The following is a 17,651-nucleotide window of genomic DNA, read 5'->3' as shown; positions in this document are numbered from 1 at the left end:
ACAAAGTGCTAAAAGGAAAAAAACCCTGCAGCCAAGAATACTCTATCCAGCAAGGCCTTCATTCAGAATAGAAGGAGAGATAAAGAGTTTCCCAGACAAACAAAAGTTAAAGGAATTCATGATCACTAAACCGGCCCTACAGGATATGTTAAAGAGGACTCTTTGAGTAGAAAAGAAAGACCATAAGTAGGAGTAAAAAAAGTAGGAAGCACTAAAGAAGTAAAAAATAAGTATATCTATAAAAATCAGTCAAGGAAATCACAAAATAAGTTTGTAACGTAGGACACTATATACCTAAAACATGGAGAGTAGAGGAGTAAAGAATGGGTTCAAACTTAAAGTGACCATCAACTTAATACAGATTTCCATATGCATAAGATGTTATAAACAAACCAAATGGTAACCACAAATCAAAAACCAGTCATAGATATGCAAAAAGTAAAGAGAAAGTATATCACTACAGAAAGTATATCAAGTATATCACTACAGAAAGCCAACTGTGAGAGGAGAGAGCAAGAGAAGAAAGGAAAAGAGAAGAACTACAAAAACAACCACAAAATATGAAACAAAATGGCAGTAAGCACACACCTGTCAATGATTACTTTGAATGTAAATAGACTAAATACTCCAGTCAAAAGATATAAGGGCACAGAAGGATAAAAGGGCAAGACCCATCCATATGCTGCCTACAAGAGACTCATTTCAGACCTAAGATACAAGCAGATTGAAAGCCAAGGGATGGTGAAGCGTTTTTCATACAAATGGATGTGAAAAGAAAGCTGGGGTAGCAATACTTATATTGGACAAAATAGACTTTAAAACAAAGACTGTAACAAGAGACAAAGAAGGACACTACATAATTATAAAGGGAACAATCCAACAAGAATATATAACAGGGCACCTGGGTGGCTCGATCCCTTAAGTGTCTGACTCGGCTTCAGCTCAATTCATGATCTCATGGTTCATGAAATCAAGCCCCACATTGGGCTCTACACTGATGGTGTAGAGCCTACTTGGGATTCTCTCTCTCCCTCTCTCTTTGCCCCCCCCAAATAAATGAACTTAAAAAACAAATAAACTTAAAAAAAAGAATATAGGGGCACCTGGGAGGTTCAGTCAGTTAAGCGTCCAGCTTCGGCTCAGATCATGATCTCACGGTCCATGGGTTCAAGCTGCATGTCAGACTCTGTGCTGACAGCTTGGAGCCTGGAGCATGTTTCAAATTCTATCTCACTCTCTCTCTGCCCCTTGCCTACTCACATTCTGTCTCTGTCTCTCTCTCTCTTTCTCTCAAAAACAAATAAACATTAAAAAAAAGAATATATAACAATTGCAAATATTTATGCACCCAACATGAAAGAACCCAAAAACATAAAGTAGTTAATAACAAGCATAAATAATCAATAGTAGTAACACAATACAAGTATGCAACTTTAACACCCCACTTACATCAATTGATAGATCAGCTAAACAGAAAATCAACAAGGAAACAGGCTTTGAATGACACATTGGACCAGAGGGATCTAACAGATATATCCAGAACATTCCATCCTAAAACAGAATACACATTCTTTTCAAGCTCATATGTAACATTCTCCACAATAGATCACATATGAGGCCAAAAATAAGTCTCAATAAAGTCAAAAAGATGAAAGTCATACCATGCATCTTTTCTGAACACAATGCTATGAATCTAGAAATCAACCATAAAAAAGAATCTGGAGAGAGCACAAATACATGGAGTTTAAATAATATGCTACTAAACAATGAATGGGTCAACCAAGGAATCAAAATATACATGGAGGCAAATGAAAATGAAAACACAAAAATCCAAAATCTTTGGGATGCAGCAAAATTTGTTCTAAAAGTGAAGTTCATAGCAACACAGGCCTACCTCAAGAAGCAAGAAAGATCTCAAATGAACAACTTAACTTTACACCTAAAGGAGCTAGAAAAAGAAAAACAAACAAAACTCAAACCAGTAGAAGGAACGAAATCATAAAGATTAGAGCAAAAACAAATGACATAAAATCTTAAAAAAAACAATGCAAGAGATCAATAACACCAGGCGCTGGTTTGTATAAGTCAATAAATTGATAAACCTTTAATCAGATGAATCAAAAAAATAGAAAGAGAGAGAAAAAACTCAAATGAACAAAATCAGAGATGAAAGAGGAGAAATAACAATGGATGCCACAGAAATACAAAGGATTATAAAAGAATATTATTAAAAATTATATGCCAACATATTGGACAACTGAGAAGAAATGGATAAATTTCTAGAAACATATAACCTCCCAAAACTGAATCAGGAAGAAGTAGAAAATTTGAACAGACTGATTACCAGCAATTAAATTGAATCAGTAATCATAAAACTCTCAACAAACAAAAGTCCAGGACCAGAGAGCTTCACAGGTGAATACACCCAAATATTTAAAGAAGAGTTAGGGGTGCACCCGGCTATTTCAGTTGGTATACCATGATTTCAGGGTTGTCAGTTCAAGCCCCATGTTGGCTGTGGAGCCTACTAAAAACATTTAAATAAAAATAAAGAGTTAATACCTAGTTTTCTTAAACTATTCCAAAAAATAGAAGAGGAAAGAAAGCTTCCAAATTCATTATATGAGGTCAGCATTACCCTGACACCAAAACCAAATAAAGACACTACAAAAAAAGAGAATTACAGACCAATATTTCTGATGAACATAGATGCAAAAATCCTCACCAAAATATTAGCAAACCAAATCCAACAATACATTAAAGAAGTCTTTCACCACGATCAAGTGGAATTTATTCCTGGGATGCAAAGGTGGTTCAATATTCACAAATCAATCAATGTGATATAGCACATAAACAAAAGAAAGGATGAAAACCATATGATTATTTCAATAGATGGAGAAAAAAGCATTTGGCAAAGGACAACATCCATTCATGATAAAAACCCTCAACAAAGTCACTTTAGAGGGAACATACCTCAACATAATAAAGGCCATATATGAAAAACCCACAGCTTACATCATACTCAATGGTGAAAAACTGAAAACTCTCCCTGAGGCCAGATGTCTACTCTTACCACTTTTATTCAACATAGAACTGAGAATCCTAGCCACAACAATCAGACAAGAGAAAGGAATAAAAGGCATCTAAATTGGTACAGAAAAAGTAAAATTTTTATTATTTGAAGGTGACATGATACTATATGTGGAAAACCCTAAAGACCCCACCAAAAAACTACTAGAACTCATCATTGAATTCAGTAAGATTGCAGGACACAAAACTGATGTACAGAAATCCACTGCATTTCTATACACTAATAATGAAGCAGCAGCAAGAGAAATTGGGCAAACAATCCCATTTACATTTGCACCCAAATAATAAAATACCTAAGAATAAGCTTAACCAAAGAGATGAAAGACCTGTACTCTGAAAACTATAAAACACTGATGAAAGAGGATAGAGATGACACAAACAAATGGCAAGACATTTCATACTCATGGACTGGGAGAACAAATACTGTTAAAATATCCATACTACCCAAAGCAATCTACAGATTTAATGTAATCCCTATCAAAATACCAACAGAATTTTTCATAGAACTAGAACAAACAATTCTAAAATTTGTATGGAACCACAAAAGACCCCCAATAACCAAAGCAATCTTGGAAAGAAAAAAAAAACCCAAACTGGAGGAATCACAATCCCAGATTTTAAGTTATACTACAAAGCTGTGGTAATCACAACAGTATGGTACCAGCACAAAAATAGACACCTAGATCAACAGGACAGAATAGACAGCCCAGAAAAAACCCATATTTATATGGTCAAATAATCTTAGATTAAGGAGGTAAGAATACACAAGAGGTAAAAGACAGTCTCTTAAATAAATGGTTCTGGGAAAACTAAACAGCTATATACAAAAGAATGAAACTGGGCCATTTTCTTACACTATATACAAATAAACTTAAAGTGGATTAAAGACCTAAATGTGAGACCTGAAACCATAAAAATCCTAGAAGAGAACACAGACAGTAATTTTTCTGACATTGGCAACAGCAACATTTTTTTCTAGATAGGTCTCCTGATGCAAGGGAAACAAAAGAAAACATAAACTATTAGGACTACATCAAAACAAAAAGCTTCTTCACAGTGAAGGAAACAATCAATGAAACTAAAAGACAACCCATTATATGGGAGAAGGTATTTGCAAATGACATATCTGATAAAGGGTTAGTATCCAAAATATATAAAGAACTTATAGAACTTAACACACACACACACACACACACACACACTCCAATTAAAAATGCGCAGCAGAAGACATGAACAGACAATTCTCTAAAGAAGACATAAGGTTGGCCAACACATGAAAAGATGCTCAACATCACTAATCATCAGGGAAATGCAAATCAAAACAACAATAAGATACCACCTCATACCTGTCAGAATGGCTAAAATAAAAACCTGAAGAAAAAAAGTGTTGGCGAGGATGTGGAGAAGAGGAAACACTCTGTGAAGGGAATGCAGACTGGTAAACTAGGGCGGCCCCTGTAGGAAACATTAAAGAGTTTCCTCAAATGTTAAAAATAGAACTACCATATGATCCAGTAATTCCACTACTGGGTATTTACCCAAAGAATACGAAAACACTAACTTGGAAAGATACATGCACCTTCCTGTTTATGGCAGCATTATTTACAAAAGCCAAAATATGAAAGCAATCCAAGTGTCCACCAACAGGCGAATGGATAAAGAAGAAGTGGTCTATATATACAATGAAATATTACTCAGCCATAAAAAAAATGAATTCTTGCCATTTGCAACAACGTGGATGGAGCTATGGAGTATAATGCTAAGTGAAGTAAATTAGTCAGAGAAAGACAAATATCATATGATTTCACTCCTATGTGGACTTTAGGAAACAAAACAACAAACAAACAAAAAAGAGAGACAAACCAAAACAGACTCTTAACTGTTGTCTCATGAGACTACAAGCTTCATGAAGGCAGGAACTGTTTTTCTCAGTACTTTGAAAAATGCCTGGCACGTGGTAATCAGTAAAGGTTTGTGAGAAGAAAGAATGAATTAACCTCCATAAACTTGCGAAATGATATTCTTATCCTCTTTTTCCAGATATGGAAATAGAGGATCAGAAAAGTTGGGTGATCTATCCAGCATTCCAAAACATGGCCCACATCTAAATCCTGTGCTTTTGAATGTTACACTGTCTCCCAAATGCAGAGGGGCTTCTCATGAAAATAAATAAGAAAGGCCTGGAAGCGGCGTAGGTAGCTAAAGAGGAAGGCAGTCTGGTTCTTGTTAATGAGGTTATGGTAGCACTGGGCGTTGTATGGAAACCAATTTGACAATAAATTTCATATTTAAAAAATAATTTAAAAATGAGGTTATGGTTATAGAAAAAGGGCAGTCTCAGTTTGAGGGGGCTGGAGATGAAGTAAGATCTTTGGGGTTTCAACCTCACATCATAATAATGATGTGATGAGGGAAGTAGGTTTGCAAAGGGATAGGGCTCTCAGAGGATCCTGTGGAATGGAGGGAAGAGACTGGACAGCAGGAGAAAAATGAGCCAGAAAGAGAGTGAGGCTTTCCAGCAGCCATGGGGATAAAAGCATGAATGTGTGGTTGACTGAACGTAAGTGTCTACTTTGGGAAGTCTTTGCAGACTCCGGGAACAACCAGCTGGGACAGAATCGGGGGCGGGAGGGGGGATGGTAGTGAACTGCTCAGGTGTATCAGAAAGTACTCAACCAGGATGAGTCTATGGTATTTACTGTATTCCTCTAAGTTTTCTGAACACTCTTCTCCCTGGAGAGACTTCTATTACTAGCATGGCCTGTTTGCCCCTCATCAAATTCTGGCATAACCCCCAGTTCCTCTGGACTCCTGCTTCACTGCTATGAGCTGAGCTACATCCTGCTGCAGAGGCCAGGGGCAAGAACATAAATCATGCTCAGCTCTGGAAGGAGAGGAGTGTCTGCACAAGAAGGCCAGGGATGGATTTTCCAGGGGGAGAGTTAAAAGTTTAAAGTTTCTGATGTATATATAATACCACATCTTATGCTCTCAGAAGTGGGTGTAAATTTATCTGGGTATGGTCTTAGACCACTTAAGAAACTGGCAGGCTTAAAAGGAATGGGCAAATAGCTTTTAAAATATAGAAGCTCCTGACATCAGACATATTCCATTATGGTTAAAAATCTGTGTAGTTATATTTAGAGAGGGACAAAAAGGAGTAATATTAGGTTTATTGTGTCCATCACTAAAAAGCAAAATGTTTAGTATTAAGTGTTTCCAATAAAAACTATACCTTAAAACTGGAATCCAAATAATCCCAAACAGATATCCTGTGAAGTGTATAGACAGGTTGGTGGCTCCTGAAAGGCAACCACAGCTGGCTCCCAAGCCCCCTTTGCCTGGAGACAGTTGCTAGGCAGTATTAGATTTGCTCACAAATGCACTTTTCACCCAGTGATGGGTATTATGATAAGATACATGCCACTTCCCAATCAATTTTTCTGCTCCTGTTTCATTAAAGGCAAGAGACTCTGGTCACCATTATTGATGACGGCACTGAATTGTGCCTGTCTATTTCCTGAACAAAAAGATTAAGATCTTTGCCTTCTAGGTCTGGGAGTATTTAGAAAAGTCTGAGAGCTACATATTTCCTTTGTTCTTAATTCCTTTGAGGCTAGTGGAAATGCTGTCCAGGGACCAGAATAATGGAATAGTGGATGTGAGACTCATCGTCCTTCAGGTTCTCTGATTGATTCACAAAAAACCAATACTGCAATTCATTTAATTTAAACTTACTTTAAAAATATTTAGTAGACAGATTCTGAGAATTTGAAACATATAAAGAAAACAAAGATATCATTCTAGAATTCTAAGGTGTCACTTCTGTATTGATGGCAGTCATGTGCTCAGTAATGCAAAAATAAAAGGCAAAAGTATGATGGCCCTTTTTCCAAATGGAGCTCTTTCTGCTACATCTGCCAAATAATTTATTGGATGTATTTCCATCTTTTGTACTCAACACTTCAAAAAACAAAGATAGCTTTTCTTCAAAGCACCTATGCTTCTAATATTCTCATTTTTGCTAAAAACACCTTCACATTCCTCATCCCGCAGACTTAAAATCCTGGAGCTATAATTGCCTCCTCCCCTATATTTTCTCCATGTCTAATAACCAAATCCTGCTTCGTATTTCTTTTGTTCTCTCTTCCACTAAGCCATCCTGTCTATTGTTTTCCTGCATCATTTTATTCTGTTTGCCTCTATCTATCTATCTATCCATCTATCTATCTCCCATTTTTTAGTCTGGAATTAAGAAGATCTAATCTTAGCCTCTCAAATGCCTAACCAGCCTCCCACTCTTGTCACCCCACACCTTCTTCAACATTCCTGGCACCCAGTAGGTATGATTCCCTGCTTTCCTCTGTTCCTCTCCAAGTATTTATTCCTGCCTCTAAACCTGTTTCACCTGGAATACCCTTAAATGCTTTTTGTCTCTAATCATCCCCAAATTTCGTCATCCCCTAAAGCTATTCTAGATTCCCATTTTCTCCATGAACCTTTCCTCAAGTCTCCAAACACACTAACGGAAAACTCTCACTAATATCTTTCAAAATTAGTCAGTTGGCATCTCCATATGTTCTAGAATGGTAGTTAATCCAGAATGTTGTCATAATGAGAACTGATACATGTACCTATTCTGTACTAAGTTAGCACTAATCTAAATACTTCCATTTGTTAAATTCGATTTTTCACAACTTCATGAAGTACATACGATTATAATCCCTATTTTTCTTTTTTTAAAGTTTTTTTTTAATTTCAAGTTTTTATTTAAATACTAGTTAGTTAACATATCTGATAAAATCGGTTTCAGGAGTAGAATTTAGTGATGCATAACCTACATATAACACCTAGTGCTCATCACAACAAGTGCCATCCTTAATACCCATCACATAATACCTATTTTTCAAATGAGGAAATTGGGACACAGGGCAGCTATATAACTTACCCAGGTTCACACAGTAAGTGGCAGAGTTGGGAATCAAACTCAGCCACGCTGGTTCCAGAGTCTATGCTCTAAACCACTAATCCTCATTAATAGGTTCCTTGTAGTCTTAAAATTCCTACACATTTGACCAAAGAGAAAACAAGAAGGGGAAAGATTCAGTAACCCACCCTAAGTTACATAAAGCAGCATTTCTCAAAATGTAATATGCTATGAATTACCCAGGGGTCTTTTAAAAATGCAGACTCTAATTTAGTAGGTATAGGATGGAGACTACATGTCTACATTTTTAACAAGTCCTCACATGGTACTAATTTTACTGGTCCACATACCACACTTTGAACAGCAAGTGCAAACAAATGCTAGCTGAGACTTATTCCATCCAGTGTTACCTAAACATCAAAACAGGTAAGGTGGGAGAAAATGTGACTGAGACAATTTGCTAGGAAAAAAAATGACCCCATTTTGAATCATCTTCTTGCAGATCATGAGGGATGAATAAACTTTATAGTGCTTTTTTCCACGTGAATTTTTATTTTGTAGTAGTATAAGAGCTACATTTAGATAGTTTTAAGATTTACCACCCCTCTCAAACCTGTGCAAGTATTGAGCTTGTGCAAGATTTATCATCCATAAATTCACCATTCATGTCTCTATATCCCATCAATTTATTGCTCTGGGTAGTGGTTTAGGGATATGGGGTTGAAGGAGGAAAGAGTATTTGGGGGGAAATAGGCTTTCTGAGACCTCAGAAAGCTGGAGTTCAGGACACTACTCGTGGATCTGGGCATTCATTCTGCTTTTTCTTCTCAATGAGCTTGCTGCTGAGTTAGGCTGGAGAACCAGAGAGTCCTAGATGTCTTAGTTGTTTTTTCCAATGAGGGCATATGTTGTCCAAGTTCTTCTTAAATAGTAATGTATGTCCCTGGTACAAAAAGTACAGGATAGGGGCACCTGGGTGGCTCAGTAGGTTAAGCGGCTGACTTCAGCTCAGATCATGATCTCACGGTCTGTGAGTTTGAGCCCCGCATCAGGCTCTGTGCTGGTAGCTCAAAGCCTGGAGCCTGCTTCTGATTCTGTGTCTTCTTCTCTCTCTGCCCCTCCCCTGCTTGCTCTCTGTCTCTCTGTCTCTCCCTGTCTCTCTCTCAAAAATAAGAAACACTAAAAAAAATTTTTTTTAAAGCATAGGATAAAATAAAACTTCCTGGATCTGAAAAGGCTTACCTTTTGCAGCTAGTATTAAAAGTTGTATATCCCTCTTTTAAGGGCTCTGGTGGCCAAGGGAAGCTGCTGAGATATGTGGCCAGCTGACTTCCACTAAGCCTCTATGCCCTGGGCCAAATACACAAATCCATCAGAAACTTCAGGACAGTGAGTAGGTATATTCTCTTTCTAGCCATCTATCATCTATTTAAGCCTACAAAGTTAAAAAACAAAACAAAAAAGCATGACAGTTCTTCTGATGTCATTTCTTTCTTTGTTTAAAAAAATGTTTATTTTGACAGAGAGAAAGAAAGAGGGTGAGCAGGGGAGGGGCAGAGAGAGAGAATCCCAAGTGCTGACAGAACAAAGCCCAAAGCAGGGCCTGATCTCACAAATCATGAGATCATGACCTGAGCCAAAATCAAGAGTTAAGACACTTAACTGACTGCCCCCTTTTTCCTACCACTCTGGCCCTCTCCACATCTGTGATTTTGTGGGCCAAATTCTGTTTGCTTCATCTTCCCTTACCTAAAGTCGTAGTTCTGTAACCTACTCTATTTTGCCCTTAAACAAGTATGTATCCAGGAGCTTTTATTATGGACTTTAAATAACATTAATCACCAACTAAAGATATCTTTTTGTTGTTAGAGAAGGATGTAAAAGAAAACAGTATTCCTTGCATTTCTCTTAGATGTATTTAGAATGCCAGATAAAATAGCTCTTTGAGACCTGAAAAATAAACTTTGTGGGTTTCTCTCATATATGAGAATCAGAAATTATTCAAAAATTAAGTTTTAAAAGGACACTGCAAAGATGCTTTCGATTTACTATAGTATTTTTACACATATTTATACAACATGATTTTCTGTTAATAAAATTTTAATTATATAATGATACTTTCCAGTATGCAATGTACTCTCATTTTCAATATATTACTTCTGGAGTAATTAATAAATCTGAATTATTAAAGACATTATTGTTTTTAAAAAGATTTTGAGGGCCTTCAAAAATATCTCCTCATATATTTTTCATAGCTTCATTATATAAGTAATTTTGTTGAAAATCTATAGCTCTGAGAACTGTCATGCTGTTTCATTAATTTGTCTCCTCTTTCTAAAATATAATTAAGTGTATGGGGGAGGAAGGATTTATTTTGGTTCCCTCAATATTATGCTCTTTAATTTATAGAAAAGCATTTTGCCCCACAAACTTTTATTTTAGTAGAAATTGTCTTTTGCCATGTCAGCCACCATGATCTTTGTGTCACAGATTTCCCAGGATACATCCCAAATGAGTGCTAGGAAAAGAGAAAGCTCTCTCAGATAATTTACTATTACAACATTGATTTCTGTATCGATTACAGAGTGGTTGATTTCATAGCTTTCTTGGTTCACTGCATTTAAAATCAAGTCCAAATTTGTACTTTGTAGAAAGTTGTTTTAAAGAGCACACAAAAATCCAAAACTGTTTCATTAGGGTGACACTGGAGACAAAAAATCCTCTAAATTTTATAGAGGCCATCATTTCACTGACAGAGATGGGCTTCCTACAGTCAACTTACTGCAGTGAATCTTGCTTGCAATCATGAGTTATCTGTATTTGGCAATGCTACGGACTCCCATACTCCAACATTTAGGAGCACATAAACTTGAAAGAATGAAGACATTTTCTGAAGATGCACTTAAATTAAATGCAGAAGACCTGAGGTGGAGAAAGAATTTGAAAGGCAATGGTAGTATATATTGACACCCTTCATGAAAGCACAAGACTGATTTTATTACGTACAGAATAACCAGATTTCATACCCAAATAACAAGCAGCTTTGCCAGAAAAAAAGATTTGGGAGGAGCAAACAAAGAAAAAAAAATTCACAGGTAAAGTTTTGCATTTGGCAATGCTACAGACTCCCATACTCCAACATTTAGGAGCACAAAATAAAACTACATAAAAAGAAAGGTAATATAAGTGAACTAAAAATTAGAATACTAAGGAGCAAGAATGATTTGTAAATGAAAATCAAAAAACAATTAAATTAATTTTTAAGTATATGCTTAAAAAAGATTGATGAAAAATGAGGGAAATTAAGATACAAGCAGACTTTAAAAGTGAGATCAAGATACACAATAATTAAAAGGCTCAAATTCTTACACAGAGACAGTTCTCGGATATTCCACATTTTGTATGAAGAGAAGCGATCCTTTTAACAGGAACAAAGCCTCAGTGGTGCTTTGTCAATCAATTTTCCATGTTAATACAATAGAATATGAAATAGTAATCAATACAATGAGTAAGAAGCATTTCTAAGAAATAAAAGCTATGTCAGACTGTAATAAAAAAACAACATTATTGTTGAGTCAAAGAATAATGAGAATGATACTTAGAATCATGTTACACGAAATATTTACTTGGCTTCAAGAATAGTAGGATTCGAATCGCTTCAATCACAGAAACAAAAAGCAAGTCAAAGTCTACCTTAAGATGGAACGGATTAAACCAGTAAACAGAAGAAATGAGTCCAACTAGTGTGAGAAGATAAGCCAGGGCAGGCCCAGCAAGGTTTTACCTCATCTTTAAAGAGACCAACAGGGAAGTGAGCAGAAGTTTCAGACAAGATAGAAAATGCTACCTACATAGGCGTCCGATTCCAGTCATCCTCTCTCCATGTCTAGCCCCTGGACAACACTCCTCGAAGACCAATCTTCCCATGAAGGACAAGAGCATACTTCTCTTTTGTAGTTATTTTCACTTTGAATTCAAATAATGGCCTATAATGAGTGCAGCCACTTTTTTCCTAATAACAAACTCACCACTAGGTTGCAGTCTTAGCTCAAACGCTTCTTTAAGAATATCTGCACGCAGTAAACCATTTTAACGATTGAGCACATACTACTTCTCCCTGGTGACAAGAACTGATACAAGCCACACTCACTTTATCAGTTCAGCAGCCCACCTAGATTCTGTAACAGATACAGTGTTCTTCAAGAGCATCAAAACTCACACATTGCTCCCCTACCACCTACCCCCTCTCAAAAAAATCCTCACAAGCTGCCCATCAAAAACGAAACAAAACAAAACCAAAAACCAAAAACCAAAAACGCTCACTCATCAGCAGGCAGCCTCTTAAGAGCTTTCCTCCACTACAAGGCACATGATCATGTAACCAACAAAAATCATTTCTGGAGTATTTTAAGCTGCTATCTTCAATATAGGATCAACAGTTAAATAACAGGTACATCATCACTTCTCTTCATTTCCAGGATTTTCTTGGGTCCTAAGATCCCATATAAGACCTCCACTGGCCTTGTGCTAATCCCTTTGAAAAGTCCCCCTTTCTGTAAGCATTGTGGGCACTTCCACGAGTAATTCCCCAAACGAGCTTCAGGTAATGTGCATTCTTTTATCTCTAAAACCATAGTTAAAAAATTATTTTTAACGTTTGTTTATTTCTGAGGAAGACAGAGACAGAGCACCAGCAGGGGAGGGGCAGAGAGAGAGGGAGACACAGAATCTAGAGCAGGCTGCTGGCTCTGAGCTGTCAGCACAGAGCCCAAAGTGGGGCTCCAGCTCACGAACTGAGAGATCATGGCCTGAGCCAAAGTCAGTCAACTGATTGAGCCACCCAAGCGCCCCAAAACCATATTTTTAAAGGAAATTTACACTCTTTATTTTTTATTTTATTTATTTTGATAGAGAACATACAAATGGGGGAGGGGCAGAGAGAGAGGGAGAGTGAAAATCCCAAGCAGGCTCCACATTGTCAGCACAGAGCCCTATGCAGGCCTTGCACTCATGAACCACGAGATCATGACTGTAGCCTAAATCAAGAGTCACATGCTTAACCGACTGAGCCACCCAGGTGCCCGGACACTTTTTATTTTTAAAGGGAAAACCCAGGGATGGACAAAAAATAATAATAATAATACTAAGGAAATGAAACAATAATGTCTTATTTGTAATGTATTTGAATCCTTTTGATTCCTTATCTAATGGAAGTGCTCCTAAATGTTGTATTCTCCTTCCATGGATGACTCATAAGTTTTGTGGATGTTTTTGGGTGGGGAGGCAGGGAATAGCCGTCACAAATTCTTTTGGAGGAAATGCTTAGTTATTTAGTTTGGAATAAATTTTTAAAAATATTTCCAATGATACTAAATCAACCAATTATAATTTAAAAATAAGTCATACATACCTATAATTCTCCCAAATTCCTACAAGATAAAGCAACTGGGAATAATCCCATAAAATAGACAACATTCATTTAGAGCCTAATGCAGGCCAGACCACACAGTCAGTGCTTGCCACACAGTTTCATTTAATCTGCTCCCAAACCCTGTAAGGTAAATTCTTTTACTATCCAGGTAGTCTTCCCTTTGCATGGTAGATAATACAGGACTATAAAAATGTGCAGGCTGAAAGTGTGCAGAGAGTCTGATAATCAATGGGAAAAATTACAATGGTCCATGATTTTAAAAACGTTTTGTCAAAGCTTTTAAAATTCTCTTATTGTTAGATTCTAAATATGTGAGGAAATCTAAAAATTTATAAAATTAGTAAATTAGTATACTGTAATTTAAAACATTAAAAACATATGGAACAGAAGTATTTTATTTCTTATTGAGATTTAGTTATAAACACTAAGTTATAAACACTTATGAAGAGTACTCTGAACAGCTCCAGCTTCCTTCTGCCTGTCATGTATCTTACAATATGGATCCAGCGTCTTTCTTACTCTTTGGCAAATGGACATAGTCTGTTCTCAGTTTGGATCAGCTTATCCTTTATCAATGTCATGACATATCATTGAGACTTCCTTTTGTGGGAAGTTTCTTTTTTAATTTTTTTTAACATTTATTTTTGAGAGAGAGGGAGAGAGGGAAAGAGAGAGAGAGAGCGCACATGAGCACAAGTGGGGGAGGAGCAGAGAGAGAGGGAGACACAGAATCCGAAGCAGACTCCAGGCTCCGAGCTGTCAACACAGAGCCTGAGGAGGGACTCAAACTCACGGACCACGAGATCATGACCTGAGCCCAAGTTGGATGCTTAACAGACTGAACCACCCAGGGCCCCTAGCGGGAAGTTTCTTGCCAGCGTCTCCCTCTGGGATGTCTTCCTCTTTTTCTTCATAATTACTTTCCTTGTGTTGCTAAGTAGACTTCACTGTTTCTCTGGTTGCAGGTCTAGGGGCTCTCCAGTGACAGCAATGCTAACATTCCCATGGTCAGCTACTTCTTTCACTCCATTTATGTTCGATTTCAATTTCATTTCTAGCATCAGCATTTTTCATTTCTTTGCTGCATTTCATCTTTTTTAGCTCATTTCTTCTTTTGGTTAGCGATTTTTGTAAAATGCCACATGTGTTTATCCCTGTCAAGGAGGCAATACAATATAGGCTTTGCGGTCTGTGCATGAAGTGAATAACAGGTGCACAGTGCCAATCAGGGACAGACTTTGAAAAAGGTGATGTGATAGATTATTGACCGTAATGTGCGTCTATTATTTTACATGGCAATTTGAGACTGAAATGCTAGCAACAAAGTTTGTATTTTATGCAATTACTCACAGTTACTACATGTGGTAACTGCTGTTTGAACTGTGTTGTTGGGAAACTGGTATAATTTAACTAAACGATGGTGACTGAAATGTGTACATGTCGGAACCGTGCAAAGCAAGGACTGCCTATACTTATTTTAAGTAAAAGAAGGACAAGAAAGGTTAAGTAATTTTACTGGTGTCATATACAGCAAGTAAGGAGCCAAACTAAGTTTCAACCTTAATTTTTTCTAGCTGTAAGACTCAGGTCTTAATATTTTTTAACCTCTTCATCCCTTTCACCCATTTTACCCACCCCCCTACCACTCTCCCCTTTGGCAACCACCAGTTTGTTCTTTGTATTTAAGCACTGTTTGTTGGTTCATTTGTTTTGTTTTTCAGATTCCACATATAAGTGAAATTGCATGGTATTTGTCTTTCTCTGACTGACATATCTCACTTAGCATAATACACTTTAGGTTCATCCATGTTGTTGCAAATGACGAGTTCATTCTTTTTATGAATAATATTCCATTGTGTATACATACCATATCTTCTTTATCCATTCATCTATCAATATATACCTAGGTTGCTTCCATATCTTGTAAATAATGCTGCAATAAACATAGGGGTGCATCTATCTTTTCAAATTACTGTTTTCATATTCTTTGGTTAAATATCCAAAAGTGGAATTATGGGATCATATGGTATTTCTAATTTTTTGAGGAACCTCCATACTGTTCTCCTCAGTGGCTGCACCAGTTTACATTCCCACCAACAGGGCACGAGGATTCCTTTTCCTCCACATCCTGCCAATGCTTGTTGTTTCCTGTGCTTTTTATTTCAGCCATTTGACAGGTGTGAGATAGTATCTCCTTGTGGTTGAGGTCTTGACAATTTTGAATTGCTTTGTTGACAGTGCCTTGAGTTCTGCTTAGTGATGTGTCTCTTACTTTTCAGCTTAACAAAGTGACAGTATCTTATATTTTGAGGAATATTTAACTACTCCCTAGTCTGTGTTTCCCAAACTGTGTTCCAAGATATTGCTAATAGGTATGGTAGAGACCCTAGAACAGTGTCCCTGGGGATCAATGGGGCATTAAGGAGGCCAGACTGAGTGGAGGAGGCAATAGGAGAAGAGCCAGAGCTTTGGAATAAGAGAGGAACCAAGAAGCTAGGCCATGTAAGATCTTATAGGTCTGCATCAGGATTTGGTCTTTTATTCTGAGATGGGAAACTACTGAATGATTTTGAGCAGAAGATTATGGTGTAAGAGAAATGAATGAGCATCCTTCTCTTCTCTCAGGCCTGGTAATTAATGAGAAGGAGGTGCAGGGGAGAGAGGTAGACAGAGAGAAAAGCAGACATGAGAGCCACTCTGCTCTCTTGGCTTTGACCTGGCGATGGGGAGGAATGCTCAGTATGTGAGGGAAATACTCAAGGTAAAGGAGCAGTGCTTGCCCCACTTTGGAAGAAAGTTCTCTCAGACTGCCCCACCCCACCCCATCCCACCCCGACATGGAGCAGTTACAACATGTTGACATAGCATGATCAGATAGAGAGTTCCCAAGAGGTTACATTTCTGGGCTGAGAATCCTTTTAAATAGTGGCCATGCAGGGAAGGTGGCCAGAAGTTGGCTACAGGGTAGACTTCTCAGGTAGGGCTATATTGCAGTCACAGATTTCAAAGGGGAGCCTTGATAACTCAAAGCATGCTCCCTGGATGGGCTGCGTCACCACCATCACCACCTAGGAGATTTTTGAAAAATTTAGTCTCAGGCTCTACCTAAAGCCTACTTAATCCGAATCTCTGGGGCTGAGGTCCAGGAATTTGTATTTTTAACAAGCTATCCTGGTGATTCTTATTCCTGTTAAAGTTGGAGAGCACGTGTCCCTAGCATCATCAGGAGCTGGAAGTGAGGCTGAGTCCATCAGTGAGTCCCACAAGGGCCTTTGCCTAAACTAGAAGGAACAGCAGCCTCCTTCAGCCACCAGGCAGACAGACTGCCCAGCATGCAAAGGAGGTAGCGAAGGTAGAGCACTGGGAATGCCAGAGGCCTATCTTACCCCCATGCCTTCTGGTCATATAAGCCACATACCTCTCTTAATATAATAGTAATAATAATAATAATAATAATAATAATAACAATAATAACAATAATAGCAATAATAATAATATATCTTATTTCAGACATCTGAACTTCTTGGTGGAAGGAAGAGGATAGATAAGACACTGGGCATTTTATGCAAGTGAACCCAAGTACTTCCTAAGAGAATTACAGTTGACCCTTGAACAACACAGGGGTTGGGGGCACCAACCCCCTACACAGTCGAAATTCCATGTGTAACTTTTGACTCCCCCAAAACTTAACTACTAATAGCCCACTGTTGACCAGATGCCTTACCGACAACATAGTCAACTAACACATATTTTGTATGTTATCTGTATTCTGTACTGTAATCTTACAATAAAACTACAGAAAAGAAAATGTTATTAAGAAAATAAGAAGGAAAAGAAAATACACTTGCGGCACTGTACTGTAAAAAAATCTGTGTATAAGTGAATCTGCAGTTCAAACCTGTGTTGGTCAAGGGTCAACTGTATTTAAAATATTGGATGGACGTGTAAACTAGATCGGACTTTCTGTTTTGTTTTGTTTTTTGAAACAGCAGATGGTGAGCATGGGAAGAAGACAAGATTGGCTACAAAGTGACAAAGCCTCCTAGTTATCTGCACATTTCGATTATTGTATTACAATTACATATGTTAGCATGCATTATCAGTCTCCAAGAGTGAAAGGCTGTGCAGTATTCCCACACTTCTTTCAACACAGGACCCTGTGTGTTTCCTCCAAGAATAATAAAAACTAACCCTGATTGCATG

At 37.5% G+C, this 17,651-nt stretch overlaps 1 protein-coding gene and 1 long non-coding RNA gene across 4 annotated transcripts in view; one reads left to right on the top strand and one right to left on the bottom strand.

Moving 5' to 3' along the window:
* CC1H2orf88 (chromosome C1 C2orf88 homolog) overlaps nucleotides 1-6,433 on the bottom strand; it is a 57,047-nt gene extending 50,614 nt beyond the window's left edge. The window contains exon 1 of one of the 3 annotated variants that reach the window (XM_042949460.1): nucleotides 6,326-6,433. The gene's annotated coding sequence lies outside the window, so the exon portion shown is untranslated. The remainder of the gene's footprint in view (nucleotides 1-6,325) is intronic. The other 2 variants (XM_042949461.1, XM_042949465.1) reach the window with 2 other exon arrangements.
* Nucleotides 5,507-17,651, top strand: part of LOC122226394 — a 41,640-nt gene continuing 29,495 nt past the window's right edge. The window contains exon 1 of the long non-coding RNA XR_006205608.1: nucleotides 5,507-5,650. This is a non-coding gene — a long non-coding RNA (uncharacterized LOC122226394). The remainder of the gene's footprint in view (nucleotides 5,651-17,651) is intronic.

The sequence above is a fragment of the Panthera leo genome, chromosome C1 (assembly GCF_018350215.1).
Source record: "Panthera leo isolate Ple1 chromosome C1, P.leo_Ple1_pat1.1, whole genome shotgun sequence".
NCBI classification, from domain to species: Eukaryota; Metazoa; Chordata; class Mammalia; order Carnivora; family Felidae; genus Panthera; species Panthera leo.
This window is presented reverse-complemented; position numbering and strand designations above follow the sequence as displayed.